The sequence below is a fragment of the Neofelis nebulosa genome, chromosome 6, assembly GCF_028018385.1.
Source record: "Neofelis nebulosa isolate mNeoNeb1 chromosome 6, mNeoNeb1.pri, whole genome shotgun sequence".
Taxonomy (NCBI): Eukaryota; Metazoa; Chordata; class Mammalia; order Carnivora; family Felidae; genus Neofelis; species Neofelis nebulosa.
This window is the reverse complement of record NC_080787.1, coordinates 115,165,319-115,182,778: the sequence shown is the minus strand read 5'-3', so window position 1 is coordinate 115,182,778 and position 17,460 is coordinate 115,165,319. Positions and strand designations below refer to the sequence as shown.

General features: G+C 35.3%; 1 protein-coding gene across 5 annotated transcripts in view; it reads right to left on the bottom strand.

The window, feature by feature from the left end:
- NKAIN2 (sodium/potassium transporting ATPase interacting 2) overlaps window positions 1-17,460 on the bottom strand; it is a 1,000,454-nt gene that overhangs the window by 919,559 nt on the left and 63,435 nt on the right. The gene's annotated exons all lie outside the window — the stretch shown is intronic.

Genomic DNA, 17,460 nt, shown 5'->3' with positions numbered 1-17,460 from the left:
CAGTCTTAAGTTTAATGGCAAATAAAGTCACTGAAAGCACATTTCATTTTCTAAGGTATTTTGTTTCCCTTTTGTTGAGAGTACCTATCTCTGTTTTTCTATTTGTCTTTACAGTGATTTAGATTTAGGATTAAATGAACTAACTAACCCCTCAAGATCTTCTAGTACTCTGGACAGTTAGGATGTAAAGACCAATCACTAACAAACTTTATTTAGGACAGGAAAATTTCTTCTGATAAAGTATACTTGATTAGTAGTCGTTTTCTTTTTAAACATTTTTTTCTTTTTTTTTAACTTCACTATCTTCAAAATACAAACAAGAACTGCCTAGATGTTTTCTATCATTACCCTATCATTATGTTTTCAAATGTTTTTAATTTTATTAAAATTTTCATTTTAATACCACTATAGTTAACATTAGTTTCAGGTGTACAATACAGTGATTCAACAATTCTATACATTACTTAGTCATCATCATAAGTGCACTCTAATCCTTATCATCTGTTTCACCCATCCTCCTACCCACCTCTCCTCAGGTAAATGTCAGTTTCTTCTCTATAGTTAAGAGTCTGTCATTGGTTTGCCTCCTTTTTTTTTCTTGTTTCTTTGTTTTCTTTCTTAAATTCTACATATGAATGAAATCATATGGTATTTATCTTTCTCTAACGGACTTATTTCACTTAGCATTATACTCTCTAGCTCCACCCATGTTGTTGCAAATGGCAAGATTTCATTCTTTTTATGGCTGAGCAACATTCCAATGTATATGTATACCTTTTCTTTATCCCTTTATCTATCAGTGGACACTTAGGCTGCTTCTACAACCTGGCTATTGTAAATAATGCTGCAATAAACATAGGGGTGCATACATCCTTTCAAAACAGTGTTTTGTATTCTTTGGGTAAATACCCAGTAGCCCAATTACTGTATTGCTATTGTACTGTAGGGTGGTTTTAGTTTTTTGAGGAACCTCCAAACTGTTTTCCACTGGTCTGCATTCCCACCAAGAGTGCACTGGTGTTCCTTTTTCTCCACATCCTCCTGTTTCTTGGTTGTTGATTTTAGCCATTCTGACAGGTGTCAGGTGATATTTCACTGTGGTTTTAATCTGCTGTTGATGAGTGATATTGAGCACCTTTTCGTATGTCTGTTGGACATCTGTATTCTTTCTTTGGAGAAATGTCTGTTCATGTCTTCTGCCCATTTTTTAACTAGATTAGTTGTTTGTTTGTTTGTTTGTTTGTTTGGGCTTTTTTTGGTGTTCAGTTGTAAGAAGTTCTTTATATATTTTGTAACTAACCCTTCATTAGATATGCCATTTGCAAATATCTTCTTCCATTTAGCAGGTTGTCTTTTAGAGTTGTTGACTGTTTCCTTCACTATGCAATTACCCTATCACTATTATTATTTTCTAATATTACTCAGAGTTCTGAGGAGAAGGTATAGTGGGACATGTAGGGAAGTAACTATTTCTACATAAAATATGAAAGATCTTAAATGAAGAAACCAATAGGGTAATCTGGTTTGTAATTGACTTTTCTCTATTTACTTATATTTATGTAATACAAAGACAGAGATTTAGAAGTAATTTTGAAATTAATTTCTAAGCCATTCTACTTGTCTGTTCACATTAATCAAATTAATGACATTACTAGCAAATTCTCTTTGTTGGTATACTGTTTTACCGGAAAAATCTCAACTTGGGACTACATCTTATTTACAGTCAGGAAGAATGAATTAATTTCATTTTTAGCATTCAGAAAAATATCACAAGCAGTTTAATAAAAAAATCAATTAATAAGTACTAGAATACTTATAATGACAAACCAACAAGAAAATGATGTCCCTGTTAAACTTAATTTATATACTTATTCATTAATTTATTCCATCAATCACATTTTTCTTTCAAATCCTTACTGAGGATCTAATCAGTACCAGCAGACTCTGAGCAATGTTGGAGAGTACAGGATGCATGTGACATAACCCTGCCCCCAAAGATCTCACAACCTCAAGGAAGAAGATTGGAGTAAGGCAAGGATTAGAACCTAGCATAACAATGAATAATAGAAAAGTGCTCCCATACCACATAAACTTTCCTTTGCACTACAGTGTGGGGCAGGGGAAGGAGCTGGAATGGAGTGTGCTCAGAGAAAGTTTCAGAAAAGAGTAAATACTTGACTATATCCTGAATAATAAAGTAAAGGTGAGCCAATGCAATCTTAATTGTATACTCAGAGACACATATTTTGAAATAGTATGAAACGACCTGGAAATCACAAATAATTAACAATAGCTAACATTTTTGAGTACCTATTTATGTACCAGGCATCTTAATAAGTATTTATTTAACAACAACATTGTGAAGTAAATACTTCTCATAAGTTGTGATAAGGAAACAAAATTCATAAGGGTTACATAAGATGTGCAATTCACATAAAATTTAGACTGGAAAGCAGGTAATCTGATTTTACAACTTTTGCTCTTAACTCATTAGCCAATACACTGGACTTCCTTAAGGTTAATAAAAGTAAAGTGACTAAGGAAAAAATACAAACATAGCCAAATAATGATATAATACTTTACTGAGGAGCAAAGACTTGTTCCTAACAGTATAAGTAGCCATTAACAGATTTTAAGATGGGAAATTAGTTATGTTGAAGAAAAGTTACTGCAGTTCTCCAGGTGAGAGTAAATAAGATTCCAGCGTAACAGCGGAGATGAAAGATGAGAGATACCTAATGTCATGACAAATTCAGGAGGTAGGGTCAAGACAACTTCATAGTTGATTAGATGTGGACAGTGAGAGAGACAACTGAGATGTCACCCTGGTTTCTGGCTTGGGTAATAGATACATGACACTCTACAGCTCAGATGAAAAGTCTAGAGAGGAGTGGAAGAGTTATTTATGTATACAGTATTCAGAAAGGTATAGTTATTAAAAAATCCCCATGGAAAAGCATGATAATTTTATAAATAGGGAAAGTGGGGGTGGTAGAAGTGGAATCCAAAGAAATACTAAATGTATAAAGTTGATGAGGAATAAATTCTTTTAAGCCAAAAGAAAGCAACCAAGAGGCTGGAGCAAACAAAGAAAATAAATAATGCTATAATGACTAAGACAGAAGAGCAATTTGTAACATGAGCATAAATTACTCTTTCAATAAACTTGGCACAAAGAGTAAGAGAGAGGGTAAGAGTCAGATGAGAGGAGAGGTTGAGGAAAGAGAGAAAACAGTCAATATGAGGGAGAAATTGAAGGTGCAGGAGACAGGGGAAACTGAATGAGCAAAGGAAGGCCTTCAGTGAAATGCACAAAGGAAATTCACCTCTAGCTACATCCGCCATGGGAAAGTCAGCTGTACTCAACTAATAAATCATAGTTTATTCTAGGAAGATAAGACTCCAAAATCATCTACAGAATCCTCCTTGGGTACCATTGGGAGCAATTTGTTTTCTACCATTTTGCAAAGGAGCTATTTTATTTGTCTAATAGAACATAAGTGGGAGAAAAAGCACTTTGTTACACTGTATAATTAAAAATGTTGAATATCTTGCCTTGCATAATTATGTTTTTCAAATGATCTGCACACTTTAAATCTTCCCTCACTGTAATGCATTCATTCATTTCTGTTTTCTCAATATTCAACAAAGTCATTCTTCTCTTTGACTGCCTCTCAAATACTGTTGACCTTAGTTAGAACTTTGGCAATGGTCTGACACAAAATTATGGAACCACATGGTTCCTGGGAGGTTACTAACAGATACATATTAATTATCTGAAATTCTTAAGTTTATTCTTAAGAGTATTGGTATTATTTTTTTTAAAGCAAACTATAAAATTCATGCATTAAGTTTTAAATTTTGAATAAATCATATAAAATATAGAACACATATAATATCAATGTAAAATATATAACATATGTATAGATTAAAACATAACAGAATAAGTGATGTATATCTATCTCTATTTGAACTCTTGTTTTGATTAAACCATAAAAATTAAAGCACGATTACAAGAGTTAAAGGAAGAGATAGAGATTTCCACATAGCTTAATAGTGTAAAAATGCTTATCACAGAAATAAATGTTATTCTAGAGTTGTCTTCCATCAGGACTCTTTCAGAATGAACTGAAATTAAAGACATCTTACTTTGATATAGTATCAGATATTGCCTTTTGTTAACATTTAATGACTTTCTGCAAACTTTTACAATATTTATTGCTTTGAAAAAAAATGCAAGCATCAGGATTAAATTACCAATATTTCCAAGAGACTGATTTCATAAATCATACAATAGACGTTTTATATATTAATTTGCCAATAGCCATGCACTGCTCACATCGAAAGAATCTGTGTTAGACTTATAGACAATTTCAAGAGATTCTTAAATATATTTTTCTTTTTCTTTGCCTAAAAGGGTCCTATGAATCCTTGGTATTTTGTAGGACAGTTCATTTAACTTAATTAAAAGGAAAAGAGAAAAAATGTGAAAGTATTCTTCAAGCACAGATGACCATAAAAATGCAATAAAGGCTCAACAAAAGCAAAGATAATTAACCAGAATATTGCTGTGCAAAAGTTTAATTATTAAAGGTTGATATGATGCTTTAACTAATTGTTCTATGTAACCAATTAATTTTTAGGAGGTTAACTGAGATTCAGCTAGCACTTTTTTGTCTGTTTGTTTGTTTGTTTCAGGATCAAACATAAAAACATTTGAGTAGTGAATATGTTCAACTTATCTAAGAATCTATTGTTATTTTTGTTATATTTTTAAAACTTTAACTTATCCAACACACTCCTACCTTAGGGCCTTGGCATATACTATTCTCTGTGCCCAGAATGTTCTTCCTCTAGATATGCACATGATTCCCCTCTTTACTTCACTCAGGATTTGCTCAAATGTCTCCTTATCAGAAGCATTTGCTTTGACCACTCTGAGTAAAACTGCACCTCCTCCCCAATCTCTTTCTATCCTCCTGCCGCATTACATACTTGTTTATGGCTTTTCTGCCCCACAAGACGTAAACTTTCACTATGGTCTGAATGTCTGTGTCCTTCAAAAATTGACATATTGAAACTTACTGCCCAATGTTATGGTTTTAGCAGCTAGGTTCTTGGGAAGTGATTAGGTCATGAGGGTGGAGACCTACTGAATGAGCTTAGCACCTTAAAAAGAGACTTCAGAAAGCTCCCTTATCCCTTCCACCATGCGATGCAAAAATATGGCCACTAGGAAACAGACCTTCAGAAGATATCAAATCTGCTGGCACCTTAATCCTGGACTTCCTGGCATCCAGAACTGTGAGAAATAAATTTCTGTTGTTCATAAGCAAACTAGTCTATGATATTTTGTCATAACAGCCCAAGGAGACTGACAGTTCCATAAGAATAGGGACTCAGTTTTGTTTACTACTATATCTCCAGCTCCTACAATAATATTACTTGGTTTGTGGAAGGCAATCACTAAATATCAGCGAATGAATGTATGTAAGAATTCAGAGATGAAAAACATGATGTATTTGATTTTGAAACAGAGGAGTCAAGATTACTCTGTTGATCAGTGTCAGAACTTCACTCTGTTAGTACTCCTGCCTATTTATTTACAATATAAAGCTCACAATACTGGAACCAATTATAGTCTCACTACTTCTGATAATATTCAAAACAGGCTGTAGTAATCTAAGGGACACCTTCTGACAGATCTCAAAATTTTATTTTATACCTTTCTCATGGTTCCAACAACAGGAACAAAAGAAAAGCAAAACCAGCAGACAAACAACAACTAAAAAAGAAAACACAAACCGTCTGGAAGAGGTAATATGGATCTTTAACATATTATCATATGTTCTTTGATAATTTGATCTTTATAGCTGAAAAAAGAAAAAAATGTACACAAAATATATGAGCTGTCTCTTCCTCATTTAAATATCTTTCATGGTAACTATACGACTTATGACACAGCTTTATTGTTATGGCAGAAATAATCAGACTTTGGTGAGTTAGCATCATTTTCCCTCGCTGAGATGGAAAAGGTCAGGTGAAGAAGAGGAAGGGGAGGCCTGCATTTATACATGGGGAGACAGCTTTTACCTTCAGCACATTGCACTGTTGCCCTTAGTACACAGCATAGCATAGGTGCTGGTGTTCTTCTAGGCCCAGGAGAAGCATCAGACAAGGAAGGTGGTACGAAATGCCCCAATTCTGCTCCAAGTGTTGCCCACAGGCCAAGAGGGCCTGAAAACAAATCAGCTTTTCCGTGGACTAATGCTATAGCTCCAAACAATCTTCTCAGGAGTGAGATCATTTGGTTGCAACTTAACTAGTGATACACTAGAAACTTCAAGAAGAGGTCAGAAGACAGACATTTTCCATCCCTCTACACCTTAATTTTCCAACCTGCTAGTACGAATGGAAAGTTCATAGATGTTGTCTACAAAACTAGGGTGGTACAAAATGACATTTCACTTGGAAGTAAAAATAACAATCGAGGTCATAAGTAAGTAAATTTGAAGCCCAGATTATGGTATTAATCGCTGTAGCTACTTGTAAACCTAAAACAAACATCGATCACTGAAGACAGCCTCCAAATTGTTATAATCTAGTTGGAAAAGAAAAATCTACACTATCCAATTTTAAATATACTCCCACCCCAGAAGCTCTTTCAACATAACTGTTTCCCCTTCCTTCCCCACAGGGCTCTGACCTTATATATTTGTCCCTACAGATTCCTGAAGAGGCCAGCTGGCACAGAATGCCATTAAAATGTCCATTTTAAAACTTTTTTTATTATGATTTTTACACTTACAGAAACCCACAGAACTAATAACAGGAAGACAGAGGGCTTTGAGATGTAGCTATTCAATTAAACAATTATTCATTGGTCACCTGCTATGTGTACTGCCCTGAATGATCCCAGGGAGTCATGGTAAGATTGTCTTTATCCAACAAATGCTTTACAGTATAGCTGGAGGAAAAAGAGATACATAACTATGATACATGATAGAAAAAATCATATATGCCATAAGGGAAGGAAAGCCAAAAGTTTTGAGGCTTGAAAGAAGACATTGCAAGCATTTGTGGGATCCAGTATGGAAATGGGTCATGAGAAATGGACTGTAAAAATGGCTGTTGTAGGCAGAAAGAACCACATGAGTGAGAATAAGGAATGATAAGAAAGAACAAGTAAGAATAGAAAGAAGTTCAGTTTATTATATCGCAGAGTATACGCAGTGGAGCAGCAGGGAACAGATTGGAGGTTCATGTTTGTGGAGGCCACAGATGCTAAGATGCTACATTTGAACTTAAGAGGCAAAAAACAGTATTAGAAAGAATCTGACCAAAGCGAAGGTATTATTACTGTGTTATACATTATAAATGGTAATCTGGCAGCAATGAGGAAGAACTGAAATGGGGGAGTGAGGATACAGGATGGTTCATTAGGATGCAGTTACCATAGTCCAGGCAAGTTATGATGTCTGGAATAAAATGACGATGATAAAAATGGGCAAGAGCAATAAACAGAATTAAGATAGAAGATAGGATTTGCAAAGGACTGGCACAGGGATACCAGAGAAGGGCATGTCAGTGATAATCTGAGATACTGAGCTTTAGTGACATGAGGGAGTACTACACACCCTCCTAAGCACTTCACTCATATCATTCATTCTTCATTACAAGAAATGAATAAACAATCCTCCATTTTACATACAAAAAAAAAAAAAAAGGGCCGGAGAGAAGATGGACAACTTGCCCTGTAGTGACAAAGCTGGAATGTGGATTGCAAAATGCTTGGTTGTAGTATAACTCCTGGGAGGACATGACTGATTATAGTACTACCACTAACAGAACCATAGTTTATATTCCAAAGTTGTTCCCAGGTATACAGATTTATAATGGAAATCAAATTATCAAATGCATGCATTTTTAATCTATTAACCTTATTTGTTTAATTTTACTCCTGTAATACACAGTTAATTGGTAATGCTGTAGTACAAATAAAATATTTATATAAATCAGGTATCAAAACAAATTGAAAGGAAATTAAAACAAAGGGGAAATGTAACCAGAAATAGGTGATATCACAATTCTTGAAATCCAGATAGGAGAATCCGCAGAAAACAAACTTAGAAGTTAGTTTCATACTCTGGTGTTTTCTACATAGATGAAAACAAAGAAATGAATTATCTATTAGATTATTTGACCTATTTCCTAGATTTCCGCCCATAATATGGCAGAATTAGAGACAGAAATATTTGTTTTCTTTCATGTTACCTAGGGATAGAACCTCAATAAAATTCAGTGTGACTTTCAGATATTGTTTCTAAAACGAAAGGACAAAATCTGCCTTTATCACATCAAATGTCTTCCAATAGCATATTACCAGAGTTATAAACTAATGAGACATCATCATATCATGGCACATCATAAATTTTAACTTGATATGCATGAATACATTTTACATGATTGCCCTTTATATATAGACTGACTTCTTTTGGGCACACACACAATAGAGTATTAGACTCTCAACAGACATTTAGAAAACTATATTCCTAACATCTAGAAATGCTACTGAAATAAAATGTACTTCATCGCATTTGTTTCTAGCTTCAGTTTACATTCACTTTGTCTCCTGTGGTTGTAATTTATTGGAAGTATTTATTAAATGTAGACAGAATATTTGGAGGCTTTGGTGATTACTTTAAGCTAAGCACTTATTCAGAAATCATCATCTATCTTGAGCACAAGAACACAGATTTGGGAGCTGGTCAGTGTGGACCCACCTGGCCTCTGTAAGCCTCCATTCCCCCTGCCAGATATCTATGAAGAACACCTGCACGGCGGTGCTGGGGTGAGAAGTAGAGACTTTGGGAAGGCACCTGCCGATGTGGCGGGTAAACTGTAGGCACTCCAAAAATGCTAAGAATGCTGGCTCTTATATCTGTTAGGAGACATACACTGAGTTGGATTACATTAGAGGCAAAGAGATATTACACATGAAGAGAAGTACAAAAGAGAGAGGGGAGTGTGTGAGAGAGACAAAGATCATTTTTCATATATGGGAAGCTCCAAGAAGTTTACTAGAGATTATTATGTATACAACAATTTAAAATTTTTGGAACAACACCTGAAACTAATATTACGCTGTATGTCAACTAAATGGAATTTAAATAAAAACTTGAAAAAAAATCTTAAAAAATAAATAATAAAGTATAATGTAATAAAAATCCATATATAAAACATTTCAAAAAATATAAAAATAAAAAAATAAAAGTTTTGGAACATATTGGTGCAGTTGGTTCTCAATCAAATCCACATCCTCAGCTCTGTATTTATTTTTTCTGGAGGTTACATATTTTGGGGCTACCGCCTGGCATATTTTTCATTTTTGAGAAACATTTGCAGAGGGAGGTGTAACGTTTTATTCCAGTAAGTCTCTCTCCAGCCCTGCTTGTGGACATAGACATGCATTGCCAGTGTTTGGAACGATCCTCAGAATGAGACCCCATGTTGTCCTGAGGTGTTCAGTGCAGGAGGAAGGACAAATCAGACACTCTATGTTCGCCAACTAAATAAAAGGGGTCATTTGGGCAAGTAATATTGCTTCTGAAAATCAGACAAGCAAACATCTAGTTGATCACTGCTGTCCTAGCATGATAAATGTGAGTGTGTTACAAATGAAATAGTGGGTAGACAACAAAAAACATGGGTAGCCACTTGCTGAAATATTCCTTCTCAAAGCACTTGAAAATGCCGCTGGACAAGATTTGGGGAAATTGCCAAGTCCTGAATTGGGTTGCTGTTTAAAACGAGATCCCGCAGAAAATTTGCTTGGTGTGTCTTTGAACCCAGTGAGCCCACTGGAGTATTTCTGCCATGATCAGCCCCTTTGATTCATCCAATTCATCACATGCCTCTTTGATTATGATTAGGTTTCCCATGTAAGGAACCAATGTACTGATTGACATGGAATTTCTGTTTCTGTTCAGTGTGACAGTGAAATCTTATAGGGATTCAAAAAAAAAAAGCGTTTATTTGTGATTTAATTTTCCACATCACTCAACAAAATGAGCTCAACTAAACTGTGTTATCATGTCGTATGTAATGTCCTATATTATTCTCCATCTAAAACAGTAAACTACCATCCTAGTAACTAGAAATTATAATTAAATATGCACACACAGACATACACACATACCATCAGACAACATATACATATATATTTATATATATACAAACTTATTAAGAGATATCGGTGCAATCTTTTTTTTTAATAATTTATTGTCAAGTTAGCTAACATAGACAGTGTATACAGTATAGTCTTGGCTTCAGAAGTAGATTCCACTGATTCATCACTTACATACAATACCCAGTGCTCATCCCAACAAGTGCCCTCCTCAAGGCCCATCACCCATTTTCCCCGCCTCCCCAACCCCCCCACCCCCATCACCACTCAGTTTGTTCTCTGTATTTAAGAGTCTCTTATGGTTTGCCTCCCTCTCTGTAACTTTTTTTTCCTACCCTTCCCCTGTGGTCTTATGTTAAGTTTCTCAAATTCTACATATGAGTGAAATCATATGATATCTCTCTTTTTCTGACTGACTTATTTCACAAAGCATAATACCCTCCAGTTCTATCCACATTGATTTTGGCTCTTTCCATAATTTGGCTATTGTTGATAGCACTGCTATAAACATTGGGGTACATGTGCCCCTACGAAATCAGCACTCCTGTATCCTTTGGATAAATTCCTAGTGTGCTATTGCTGGGTCATAGGGTAATGCTATTTTTAATTTTTTGAGGAACCTCCACACTTTCTTCCAGAGCAGCTGCACCAGTTTGCATTCCCACCAACAGGGCAAGAGGGTTCCTGTTTCTCCATATCCTCACCAACATCTGTTGTTTCCTGAGCTGTTAATTTTAGCCAGTCTGACCAGTGTGTGGTGGTATCTCAATGTGGTTTTGATTTGTATTTCCCTGATGATGAATGAAGTTGAACATCTTTTCATATGTCTGTTTGCCATCTGGATGTCCGGCTTGGTAAAGTGTTTAGGTGTTTGATCCATTTTGAACTTATTTTTGTGTATGGTATAAGAAAGCAGTCCAGTTTCATTCTTCCGCATGTTGCTGTCCAAATCTCCCAGCACCATTTGCTAAAGAGACTGTTGTTTGTTTGTTTGTTTGTTTGTTTGTTTCCCATTGGATACTCTTTCCTGCTTTGTCAAAGATTAGTTGGCCATACATTTGTGGGTCCACTTCTGGGGTCTCTATTCTATTCCATTGGTCTATGTGTCTGTTTTTGTGCCAATACCATACTGTCTTGATGATTATAGCTTTGTAATACAGCTTGAAGTCCAGGATTGTGATGCCTCCAGCTTTAGTTTTCTTTTTCAACATTACTTTGGCTATTCAGGGTCTTTTGTGGTTCCATACAAATTTTAGGATTGTTTGTTCAAGGTCTGTAAAGAATGCTGGTGCTTTTTTAATTGGGATTGCATTGAATGTGTGGATTGCTTTCAGTAGTATCGACATTCTACAGAAATTGGTTGCATTTCTTTACACTAATAATGAAGCAACAGAAAGAGATATCAAGGAATCAATCCCATTTACAATGGCACCAAGAATCATAAAATACATGGGAATAAACCTAACCAAAGTGGTGAAAGATCTGTACTCTGAAAACTATAGAAAGCTCATGAAAGAAACTGAATAAGACACAAAGACATGGATACAATCTTAGCCTATGGGTAAGAATGTCTTTCAAAAACATGAGTTTGCCTATCTGAGCATTTGGGGTCCTCAGAGCCATTCCCATTACCATGGCTGCTTCACCAGACCCACTCCCAATTAAAGCTTCCAGCACAACACACACTCTTTCCCAGAATTTCCTAATGCTGACCTCAGTTGCCTCCACAACCCTGCTTCCTCCTGTTCAATAGCATGTAGAACTCATTTCCTCTTCATTATTTTATGACACTGGCCTGATAATATCTGATTTTGATCCTGACAGCCTGACCTGAAGTCCATTAGCCTAGATTCTCAAGTTCTACTACCAGAAAAAGAACTATCTGCATAGCTCTAAATGCAACAGTTCACGCTTTAAGGAGATCTAGCCTGTATTCCCCTAGAACTCTGTGTTACCTTCACCCTTAAATGTAATCATGTATTTGAACAAATTATGTTGGCCTTAACTTCCTCATCTGTAAAATAGGTTTGGAAAATCAAAAAGATAATGCCAAAAAGCGTAGTTTAGTACATATCACACAGAAACACATTTAGATTCTTTTCTTCCCATGAGTGGATACTTTTCATTTATCAATTTCATATCTCCATAATAATCTCCCAAAATGACAGAAGAAACAACACATTCACATGTCTTTCCAAGTCTTCACATAAATCTAATATGTCTTTGTTTTGCAGGTTAGCCTTGCCAAGCCAATAATCTGTGTTGTTCTCACTCTTCAAATACAATTGTACTGACATATGGGGCAGCTGACTACATTTTGGAGAGGTTAAATAAAATTATGAAAGCAAAAGCTTTGATCTTCTGGCCTGCAGTGTGTCTGATGAATACAACTGATATCTCTGTGCTCTGATATGTATGTTTTTTTTTTCCTAAAGAAGTTATTTGAACATTCCTTTATTAAGCATGGTGAAGCTTAAGTATTTTTTTCAGAAAAGAATTCTATTGTAACCTTTAAAGAACAGACAATTACAAAATTACTTAAATAACTATTAAATTGTTATTAATTTAAATTATTTATCTGGACCATAGGAAATACAGAAAATTCCTCAAACTATTTTTAAGGTTAAGAATAAATGTAATGCAAAAACTTGGTAATAGTAATATTAGTATAAATATATAAACAATCTCATTTATAGAATCAAAGAATAATGAGGCAGAAGCTTTTTAATTATCAAATAGAATGCATCAATATACCAAAAGACACTTCTAGATACTTCTAAAGAAAATGGGGGCACCTAGTTGGCTCAGTTAAAGCCTCCTGACTTCAGCTCAGGTCATGATCTCACGGTTCGTGGGTTCGAGCCCCGCATCAGGCTCTGTGCTGACAGCTCAGAGCCTGAAGCCTGCTTTGGTCTGTGGCTCCCTCTCTCCTCTCTCTCTCTCTCTCTCTCTGTCCCTCCCCTGCTCATGCTCTGTCTCTCAAAAAAATAAATAAATGTTTAAAAAAATTAAATAAAATGGAACCCTTGCAACGTTGTTGGTGGGAATGTGAAATAGCACAGCTACTATGGAAAACAGTATGGACTTTCTTCAAAAAATTAAAAATAGAACTACCATATGATCCAGCAATCTCATGTAGGGATATATATCCAAAAGAACTAAAGACATATCTTTTCATGTAAAAACTCATCATAAGGTCTTATGAAGTACACCCATTTCAATTTGACAGTATGTTCTGGTTTGGTATAAATTTTTCTCTGGGTTTTAGTCTTTCTGCAAACTTAAGAAAAAATGTTTTGCAATTTTCATCACCAATGGAATAAGCGTGACCTTAAAAAATAAAATTGCATGTTTATGTACTGGTGTTATTATAAACTACCTGAAGAACTGTACATATGGTTTTTAATTCAATAATTACAACTTTACATGCTTATAGCTCCTTAGGAACCATTATGAATGGCAAGTAAATAATGTACACATTGAAAAGCCCTTGGTTGCACACATGCAAAAACATACAGAAATTTCTAAATCACAGGGTTTGGTTTTTTTTTAATGTAAATCCAAGTTAGATAACATATAGTGTAATAATGATTTCAGGAATAGAATTTAGTGATTCATCACTTACATATAACACCCAGTGCTCATCCCAACAAGTGTCCTCCTTAATGCCCATCACCCATTTAGCCCATCCCCCCACCATCTACCCCAACCCTCAGTTTGTTTTCTGTCTTTAAGAGACTCATATGGTTTGTCTTCCTCTCTGTTTTTATGTATTTTTGCTTCTCCCCCCCTAAGTTTATGTTTTGTTTCTTAAATTCTACATATGAGTGAAATCATATGATGTTTTTTTCTGACTGACTTATTTCACTTAGCATAATACACTGTATTTACATCCACATTGTTGTAAATGGCAAGATTTCTTTCTTTTTGATTGCCGAGTCATATTCCACTCTATATATATAAACCACATCTTCTTTATCCATTCATCAGGTAATGGACATTTGGGCTCTTTCCATACTTTGGCTATTGTTGCTAGTGCTGCTATGAACATTGGGGTGCATGTGCCCCTTAAAATCAGCATTTTAGTATCCTTTGGAATAAATACCTTAGTAGTGCAATTGCTGGGTCGTAGGGTAGTTCTATTTTTAATTTTTTGAGGAACCTCCATATTGTTTTCCAGAGTGGCTGCACCAATTTGTCTCCCCACCAGCAGCGAAAAAGAGTTCCTCTTTTCTCCACATCCTCATCAACATCTGTTGTTGCCTGAGTTGTTAATCTTAGCCATTCTAAAGTACTACTGGCTTAGGGATTTTTATTTTAGGGACCATGGTGAGCTTCAAGTGTTCCATAATTTGATATTGTATTCCAAAATATAATATGCATTTTTCTGGATAGAGTTTCCACAGTTTCCCAGATTGTTAAAAAAGTCCATCACACACCCCCCATCAAAAAATAAATACTTAAGAGCATTAGACTTCAACTAAGAGAAATAATAATATTGGAAAGAAAATAAAGAATTAAATCCAGATCTAGTCATTGGTCAGAATGGGAAAATTAGGAACTTCAGGGTCTCCCTCTCTCTCTCTCCCTCTCCCTCTCTCTCTCTCTCTCTCTCTCTCTCTCTTTCTCCTTTAGGTGCCAGAAATCACAAAGCTATTTATATCTCCAATGTGACAAAATTTACTCAATCAGAGAGGGAGGGTATTGAAAGCACAGTTATTCTCACATGTAAGTGTGCTTAAACACCTCAGGGGCTCTTTATGAGCACCTGGCCCCAACTCAAAAGGTTCTCTAGGACTGTGTTAGAACCTTGAATCTGCATACTCAACAAGCACAACAGGTAATACAGTATAGGCAGCCAATAGAAAAACCTGATAAGAAACACTGCAATTCTTCCAATCCATTAACAATTTCATCTTTACTGGTTTGTGCTATGTTGTCACTTGTAAACCAGGCACCCTGAGGCAAGATTCTGTTTATTAGTATTTTTTCTAAATAGCAGCAAAAGCTCTTATAGATGCTATAATAGTTATACTAAATCTATGAAAAAAAGAACTAGTACTTATATATCAATGCTACTTTCAACAGTTTTCAGGATATCAAATGATAATCTCAAAGGCCATCTTATTAAATATCATCCACTAAAACAGGAATAAATAAAAACTGGAAAACCACAAATTTAGATTATGGTTGCTAGGAGATTAAGGATGAAAACATAAATAAAATTCATTTTGTATTCTGGACAGTGCCTCAGTTTAACAATAACATTTTTTTTCTTACATCTCTATAATGCTGGAGTTAAGATCACAATGTTTTCAGAAAAATTAGGAGACTTCTACTTAATTCTCAAACATTGATTGGTCTTACATATCTGCAGGTAAAGGAAGAAGTTTTATTCCCAGGTCTAATATAAACAGGCCATATAAATTTGACAGCTCATTATGATATGTGAAAGAGTAAGAAACTTAAAGAAATCAAGGACACAAGCAACATGCCATCCGTTATTTCCAATTTAATGTCTTTCAATAATAGGTCATTTGAAACTATAAAAATCTTGAAATACATTGTGGAAAAGTAAAATGCACTTCATTGGAAAACTTCACAATAATATAACCCTGATAATTGCTAAAAATGCATTTATACCCTGCAAGGTACAACTAAAAAGACCAATCTAAAACTCCTCAAAACATAGCCATCATTTTGATCATTTTGCCATGTCTAAAGAATGCAGTTCTCTAGCACTTAGGCAAGTTTGCCATGGTGAAGCCATGTGAACTCAGACATCATCAGGCAATGATTTTGTGCTTGGTACACAAATAGCCTTGTCACTCGGGAACTGCCTCCTTAATGCAAAAACACCAGCCTATCTGTCTCATTTCCATCATCCTCAGACGTAGCACGTGCAGTACAATAAGGGTGGCTGACAGGAAACTGTAGTAACCCTGGCTGCTCTAGAATAGTCTGACAAGGATGAGTGGCAAATATGGTGCTCTGAGAAGTATGGAGGCTCCCAACCACAAAGAATGAGCGCTAGGAAATATCATTTTCCACAAGTCACTTTCTGGGTCAATTTGCAATAGCCAAAGCCCTCTTAAATGACATTCATATAAAAATACAAACTTAAATGTTTGCTATTTGAATTGGTTTCCAGAATCAGGAAATATGATGTCACCTTGGCAGATTTTATATGTGCCACCCAGTTTCTAAATGTCAGACTTAAAACATCAAACAATAGTTTTCACTAAGTTTTCCTCAGCCATATGTATTACGATAGAAGGGCAATAATATTTGGTCATAATATTTTAATACACCAAAATTAGGGATGAGATCCTGGGAAGAAGATCCACAAAAGCAGTACATTGAAAACCTACGGCAATGAAGTGATTAATAAGAATCTGACTTAACACAGATTTCACATAAGACCAAATTTACTTATGTAAAGGGATATGTTATACTATTTCCTTATGTCGTATTTTATTTTATCACTTCCCAAACTCATCTCTACCTAATTGACATCAATTTTAGACTACAATGACATTCTGGGCAAAGTAGAGGCAAGAATGCTGCTCCAAAGATAGTAGAGAGAATGCTTCTATTTCGGTGATAGGTCTAGGTGATGATGAAAACAGGAATATTCCCTGAAATCCTGTCCCAGTCAAGGAAAATTCCAGAAGACTAAAGCTATTTTAGATCCATCTCAGTGTTCATCATCCTTCTAGGAAAAGCCTGAAGATCTAGTCAAGTTAATGACCTCATGATTCTATCTCAGAAAAGTTGAGGAAAATCATACACCCTCTCCAGACTACAGAGCTGCACCCAGGTGCATGAACCTGATCTTCAGCTGTTCTCCATGAAGAGCAAGGACCGTCTGTAGTTACTTGTGCACTTAGTCTCACTGACCTGGCCTGTAAAACGTGGATATTGATGATCACTTTTTAAGGTTGCTTTGAAAGTAAAATGTGATAAAGTATATAAAGCATTTGGCAAGGTGCCTGGTATATAGAAAGAACTTAAGTGCAGCAATTATTCTTAACTAATAATTATAATTGTTAATATTTTAATATCCATACTAAATTTGATCCATGGAAAATCTCCATTTCCAGCAAACAGTCAAGCATTGCTCTGGTGACATTTTTCCTTTATAGAGAAGATAAAGCCAGACAAGTTGGCATGCGGCATATGTTCTAAAATTGTATAAGCTACCAAAGGCGATGGAAAAGCAGATGAGAGCATTTTAAAAATTAAAATGCCTTTTGATTGCTCTGCGTTATGCC